At 44.0% G+C, this 7,326-nt stretch overlaps 1 long non-coding RNA gene and 1 other non-coding gene across 11 annotated transcripts in view; both read right to left on the bottom strand.

Moving 5' to 3' along the window:
* Window positions 1-714: 714 nt before the first annotated feature.
* On the bottom strand, window positions 715-820 carry LOC119359853. The gene has a single exon (XR_005172697.1). It is a non-coding gene; the product is annotated as a U6 spliceosomal RNA (small nuclear RNA).
* Window positions 821-5,201: 4,381 nt separating this feature from the next.
* Window positions 5,202-7,326, bottom strand: part of LOC119355453 — a 6,118-nt gene continuing 3,993 nt past the window's right edge. For all 10 annotated transcript variants that reach the window (XR_005171587.1, XR_005171588.1, XR_005171593.1 and 7 more), the window contains 3 exons: window positions 7,119-7,180; window positions 6,422-6,586; window positions 5,202-5,605 (listed from right to left, as the gene is read on the bottom strand). This is a non-coding gene — a long non-coding RNA (uncharacterized LOC119355453). The remainder of the gene's footprint in view (window positions 5,606-6,421; window positions 6,587-7,118; window positions 7,181-7,326) is intronic.

Raw genomic sequence — 7,326 nt, 5'->3', positions numbered from 1 at the left:
TAGCCCAGTTGCAACCGCATTGGGGTCCATGCAGTTGCATGTCCATTGATTGGCATGCAACTGGACGATAACCCCCTACTAGCTCAGTTGAAGTCGTGTTGGGGGCCATGTAGTTGAGTCCGGTCCCAACACTTGTAGTTGCAATGACTAGTGATGGACATGCAACTGGACGATAACCCCCTACTAGCCCAGTTGCAGATGCGTTGAGGGGCATGCAATCACATTCATGTTTCAACGCTTGTAATCGCATGTCTTGTGATGGACATGCAACTGGCCAACAACCCCCCCCCCTACTAGCCCGGTTGCAGTCAGATTGAGGGCATGCAGTTGCAATCTGGTTCACACTTGCAGTTGCATGTGTAATGATGGACAAGCAATTGGTCAACAACCCCTACTAGTGTAGTTGAAGTCGGGTTGAAGGCATGCAATTGTGATCCAGTTCTAACACTTGGAGTTATATGTCTAGTGATGGACATGCAACTAGCCGACAACCTCCCAACTAGCCCAGTTGCAGTCGCGTTGGGGCCATGCACATGCAGTCTGGTTCCAATACTTGCAGTTGCATGTCTAGTGATGGACATGCAATTGGTCGACATCCCCTTACTAGCCTAGTTATAGTCGCCTTGGGGGGCATGCAGTTGCAGTCCAATTTCAACACTTGCAGTTGCATGTATAGTGATGAACATGCAACTAGCCGGCACCCCCTACTAGTCCAAATATCTTTTTCTTTCTTTCCAAATTTGTGTGTGTCATCCTTACACATGGGCCATATTAAACTTCTCTATATTGTTACAATTTTATGAGATGTCCCCGAGGAGACAACAATATCCTTTCCAGTTTAACTAAAAAGATAATAAAAGAAAGAGGTGATAGTATATATAAAGACAAACAAGACCATAAAAACAAATACACACGACGACACGTCAACTTAGTGTCTAGAATGCATGGCTACCGAATCAACCGAGATATCACTAATTCTCCATCTACCAAAAAGACGACAAAATAAAAAATAGTTTTACATAAGATGGAGAAAACTATCACAAAAAAGAAAATAAACGTGAAGAAAATAAAAGGAACATACAAATGGAATAAAAATAAGAATACGCGAAAACAGAATATAAAAGGGAACAAAATAAATAAATATAAAAATAGGGAAGATGAATTGACAACAGTAACAAACAAAAACCGAATATTTTGAAAAATATCATGTCAAACGATATGAACGAAACAAATTTAAAAAAGTGTATGGAGGAAGGATATACCAAAATGGAAAATATATTTGCATATGTACATACATACGTGTGAAATAAACATATTATCACATATTTAAATAAATTATGCACAAAAAATGTCCAATAAAAAAGTCTACATATGTTAAAACTATTGCACATTTTAAGAGAATCCACATGTTCAACCCCCAGCCCCCTAACTCCTTGCAGTCAAACAACCCCGGTTTACTACAAAAGGCAGTCAACAACAAATAAAGGGAAAAAATGCAAAAATGGAAGGAACAAAAGGCAAAAAAAAAAAACTTTGGGCCCGTCCAGCACGCCCCAACCAACAACAGGCCCGACAGAAAAAAAGAATCTAAAAGAACAAAAAAGAAAGAGCCCAAGCCGAAAAGAAACAGAGAAAAAGCAAGCTGGTCACACGCCTTAGCATGCCAAAATGAGAAAACTCACAATCCAATGCGATTCTTAAAGCAAGTAACGCAGACGGTTGACGACTTTGTGAAGTCTAAACCGTTTGAGATTTAACAGTACTGAAACTTAAAAAATGCAAAATGCTTGTCAAAATGTCCATTCTAAAAGAAATTAGTTCTTCCATTTATTATAAAATAAGAAATTAAAAAAATAAAAATAGAAATACAAGTGAAAACAGTTTTATACAAATAAAATGATAAATAAAACACTAAAATACAAAAGGAAAAAGGAAATATAAAAAGGAAAAAGGTACGTGTATACACACAGTGAGCTGCACCAGTGTGATTCGTACTGTACACACAAGCCCAACATCAAAAAAGAAAAATACAAAATGTTGGCATGGGAGACCTATGAGTGAGAAAATAAAAAAACAAAAAAGAGAATTTGGAAAGGACATCAAGCCGCAGCCCACGGCTAGATACGGAGCAAAGCCCCTGAAGGTACGCTCTGCCCAGTGGACAAGGCCAGTATGTTTTTGGACGAGAGGAATACCTATCTCAGCCACAAATCACTGATCAATCAAATTGTACCCAAAAAAACTCGTCGACTGAGACATAGCTAATTCTCAGTCGACTGAGAATTAGCACAATTGTTTATTTATTCCGCCGAAATGGTGTACAACATAATGTAAATGATGCACATCATAATGTATGCACTGCTTGTATGTACTATTGTATTTCCTTCATCCGAAAATACTTGTCGTAGAGATGGATGTATCTAGGAGTAGAATTATATCGTAAACATGAGAGATTGAGAGCCAACTTTACTTGGGCACGTGAATCAACGTGTCTGTTTTCAGTTACGTTCTGAAGAACAAGAGCTCTCCTCGATCTCTCTTGCCTCCGTCTTTTGACACCGTCCTGCGTCGATCCTCTTAACCGCCTCAAAATTAGGAAGCTCTCACCTCTGCACAAAGAACGGACATACGCGCAGCTCAGCTCAGGCCACGTGTGCACTGCGGCAGTTGCACGATGAAGTTGGTGGTTGCGCTCCTCGCCGCCGCACTGTCCCTGTCCGTTCCGCTCGCCGACGAAGTGGGCCCCCGCGCCAACCTTACCGAGATCCTGACGCCAGAACGGCCCTTCCAGACCTTCCTCAGGTACCTCAATCAGACCAACCTCGTGGAGGTGTTCGAGAACCAGGCCTACCGGACTCACCACGGCATCACCATCTTCGCCCCCGCCGACAGGGCCTTCGCCGCCGTCCACCCGTCGGTAACTTAATTTTTCATCACGCAAGAAATAATCATACCATCGTCTCGATCTGATAGGAATAGGATGTTGGCGACCGTTGCAGGTGCTGTCGGGTCTGAAGAAGCACCAGCTCAAGAACCTGATGATGTACCACGCGCTGGCCAAGCACTACGCGCTCAAGGAGTTCGACGGCCTGAGCCGGGTCGGCCCGGTGACGACGCTCGCCGGCGGGCTGTACATGGTGAACGTGACTTGCGACGCGGGGGCCATCCGCGTGCTGTCGAGGTGGGCCAACGCCAAGATCCTCGGCACCGTGTACGGGGTCGCGCCCATGGCGGTGTACGAGATCGACAGGGTGCTGCTCCCGGAGGCGATCTTCAGCGCGCGCCCCGCCCGACGCAGCGCCCGCGGCGAGCGCGCCCGGCGCCAAGGGTGGCAACGCGACGACCCCTGGAGGCAAGGTGGAAGGGAAAAGTTCCGCGTGCAGGGCAGCGGGTCGGCCCGCGAACTACGTGGCCGCCGTGGCTTTGTGCGCCGCGTCGCTGGGGGCATTGTGAAGTGCGCTACTAGCCCATACATGCAGGTGCAGTGAATTGCTCTACTGATCGAGATTAGGATAGATTAGGGTGACGAATTAAACGATGATTTGTTGACGACGGCTGATTTTCTCTCGAAACAGTCTTACGCCCCGCCATATTATATAGCAAACACCCAATACAGTCAATATGCTGGGGCGGAAGCAGCACAATCACGCTCAAAACGAAAAGAGAAAAATACAAAAGAATCAAATGCCGACAACGGCGGATCCACAAAAAACAAAGAAGCCCCGCAACCGCTGCGCCCACCGGAGATTTCCCATCAAGCTCCTAGACTCTGAAACGCCGGTACCAAACAACACCTCCAAGAAAGGGCGCGGCGATGACAGACGCTGCTGCCAAGGGCTTTCCCCAGCGCGGCGAGGAGGAAGGAAGGGTAGCACCCGACGCTCTGCAGGCAGGCTCGACGGCACCCTCAGACGCCACCGCGTTGGTGTCGGACTGGTCGACTGGTATTTCTCCCAATCCCAACCATCACCCAGGCACTCCGGAGCACTCCACCATACCGAGCACCACGATCTTGTCGCCACTCACGTTGTCTCACCACGACACCAAGGAAGTGGGGCCTGCACAATGAAGAAGAAGAGTCGGGACTAGGGGCAGCAGCACCGCCTGCATGAGGGAGGGCCCGACCTACACTGTCAGTGATGGTAACCAACCGAATGCAACAACAGGAGCATACCAAGCCCGGCCTGGCCCTGAAATGCCCGTAAAACTCCCGCGGTCGCGCTGCAGAAGGCATGCTGTTGGCGTCGCCGCCCCCCGTCCGAGCTGCCCCTCCTCTGCACCGCGCAGTAAGCAGCGAGGCCTCACTGGAGCTAGCCCACCCGGCCGACAACAAACCTCAAGATCTAGAACCGACGAACTACGATGCCAGAAAATATCACATGTTGATTACGGACTATTATTCTACACTGCCTTGTCAAAACTACACCATCAAAACCATACAAACCTAATATTGAAGAAAATCAGTTTATACACAGAAGAAGATGGAGATATGGGGTCTTTTGCCTTGTGCCCACATCGGACGGCTGAGACAAAGGGATTGGAGGAAAATGGATGAATGAGAATTGTGTATAGACATGGACGGGCTATGCAGATCGTAAATCGCAAGCGCCTAGTCCCAGTAAGCCCATGGATGTACAAGAGGGTGAGAATTGAGCAACGAGCATGGACCCGAAAGTGCCTTTCTGCTCCCGAGCTCATTTGAGCTCGGTGAACAGTAAAATCGAAAAAAAATCAAAAAATTCCAATTTTTTTAGAAGAAACATTGACAAAAGTTTTAAGTGCTTGTAAAAATTCATCATGAAATCACATTCCTGTAAAGCGTGGCAAAAAAAACAAATTCAGTGCTCCAAAATGCTTTTAAAAGTAGCTTTTTCCGAGTACTGATTTTGTTTTTTTTGCCATACCTTCTAAAAATGTGATTTCATGGCGAATTTTTAGAAGCACTTAGAACTTTTGTCAATGTTTCTCCCAAAAAAATTTGGTTTTTAAAAAAAAAATTGATTTAGTTTTGATTTTACTGTTCATCCGAGCTCATTTGAGCTCGGGTGCAGAAACTCCGCGTCCGCATGGACCATCATATTTCACTAGATAGGAAGTGCGGCTTGCCGCACCCCACCTGCCCAGCCACATCCAACCTGGTATGCGACGTTTTTTATTTCATACGTTTATAAGATGAAATGCAATAGTGTAATGGTTCAGTATGTTACAGCAAAAGTGCAAGGTTCAGTAGGTCACGACAATTTGTTTACAATATATATTACACAAGCAACAAGAAAGGGAATAACTATGCACAGTCTCTATAGGCAAAGTGTATAAGAACATGTGTTACACAGAATTTTATTGTCTAACATTTTTGCAGTTGCACAGGTCACATGTTACAGATAGATAAGGAGACCACATGATATAACAAAAAAAACTAATGAGCACACAAGCCTTTGTTTTCTCCCTAACAGACTGACTGCTTTACTTGCGATGATAGCATGCAGAACTTTGTGTTTGTTGATGGTGGAACTTGCACAAGTAACTCCACACTTAGTCTGACAAAATGATGGCGGCTGTCCGACAAAATGATGGCGGCTTCCATGTATCCATGGAGCCGCCAGACCTGAGAAGCACAAAGAATGAAAATAGGAGTAAACTGGAGATGTCATGAACATAAATTTGTCAAAAAGTGCAGGATCAATGCACAATATTTATCAAACTGAAACATGCTAATTGGTTTGAAAGTACAACATTCACTTAATTTTATGTGTAAAAAAGGAGTGCTTACATGATTAATGGTGGATGTAAGTGTAAAGGAGGCAATGTAACTACAATCATCTATGATGATGCCTTCACAACAATAAAAAATACTCAGCAAGGCCTGGAGACTCACATAAGGGCCTAATCTCCATTAAAAAACTTGATTTTCAGTAGGAAGCGCCAAAACTCAGATCAATGCATAGTATAGTAATAGTGGTTCAGTGTAAAGCAACAATTTAGGGGCAAGCACAATATAGATATGATTCAATACAAAGTACTTCCTTCGTCCTAAAATAAGTGTCTCCCTGAGATTTTAAATTGGGTTAACAGGTTAAGCATCTTTTAAGTTGAATGATAGTATGATGCCAAATAGAACATGCTTGTTAGAATGCATATTGAATAATACAAACTGAATTTCAACTTGGGACCATCCGATGTTAACACATATAATATTTTTCGACTTGCAATATAAGTGTACCAAACCACAAGTGTTTTTTGATTTGGATATACATGGGACCAAAAAATGTAACTAAAACTGCAACATGATATGACAACTACCACAACCAAAAAGAGAGCACGAGCATGCTCATGTTTAAATTGGAAAGAGAGAAAGAAAAGAAATTTGACTGCGCCTATAACAAAGAGGGAACAGAAGAGAGGAGGGAGAGGGGTGTGGGACCTTCCATGGCGTCAGCTCTAGCCGGGGAGGGCCGGGGCAGACATGCGAATCATGAGAAGGAGGCTCCTCTCTACCGGTGGAGAAGGAGCAGACCTCGAGAACCCTTCCTTAGTTCCTTTTACTGTCGGCGTCGTCCCGGTACAGATCAGACATAATTTAAATTCCCTTGCATAGAAATGCATCAGGTTCAATCTCCTTGAATGAGGAAAAGTAGAGGTGGTACAGTACACAGCAGCCTTGATAGCCCTTGTGTAGAAAAAAAATAAAGTCTCCCATCTTCCAACAAAATATAAATTGCAACCCTACAGTTTTGACATGTGCATCAACATTAATGTTTGACTTAACCAAGTAAGTAGCAGCGCTACCCTTTCGACGCAGGTCCATTTATTTGATTTTTTGGAACAGTTTCGACACACTGCATGAATATTTCACATCACTATGCTAGTTGGAGTTGATGTCAATCAACATAAGTGTTATATATCAAAGTAAGTAAGCTGGCCATTAATAAAGCATGAAGCTAAAGTAGATCAAGTGGGCTATCTTAACGCCTTCTTGATTCCAACAGATCTTGTATCCATTTTGAGGCCATCAAGTAATGAATCAAACTCCTACAGTTATAGCGCAACGTCGATCATAAAAAATGTAGACGCGGGATTTTAGTAAGTGCCAAATCATGATTCTTTATAGCTGCAAGTACCTCCAGCCAGCAAGCATGCGCGCAGCCAAATCATGAATCTTTATCACCTGTACTTGCAAAATCTGTGAAACAAGGATGTTTTCAGTTAGTTGAAGCTAGATATGGCATGCATCTTGGACGACTACCACACATACCATGCATCAAAGTATGAATTAGTATGAAACTGATCATCAACTTGGTCCGATTTCTTGGAAATCCTTTGAACGAG

This window comes from Triticum dicoccoides, chromosome 2A (genome assembly GCF_002162155.2).
Source record: "Triticum dicoccoides isolate Atlit2015 ecotype Zavitan chromosome 2A, WEW_v2.0, whole genome shotgun sequence".
Taxonomy (NCBI): Eukaryota; Viridiplantae; Streptophyta; class Magnoliopsida; order Poales; family Poaceae; genus Triticum; species Triticum dicoccoides.
This window is presented reverse-complemented; position numbering and strand designations above follow the sequence as displayed.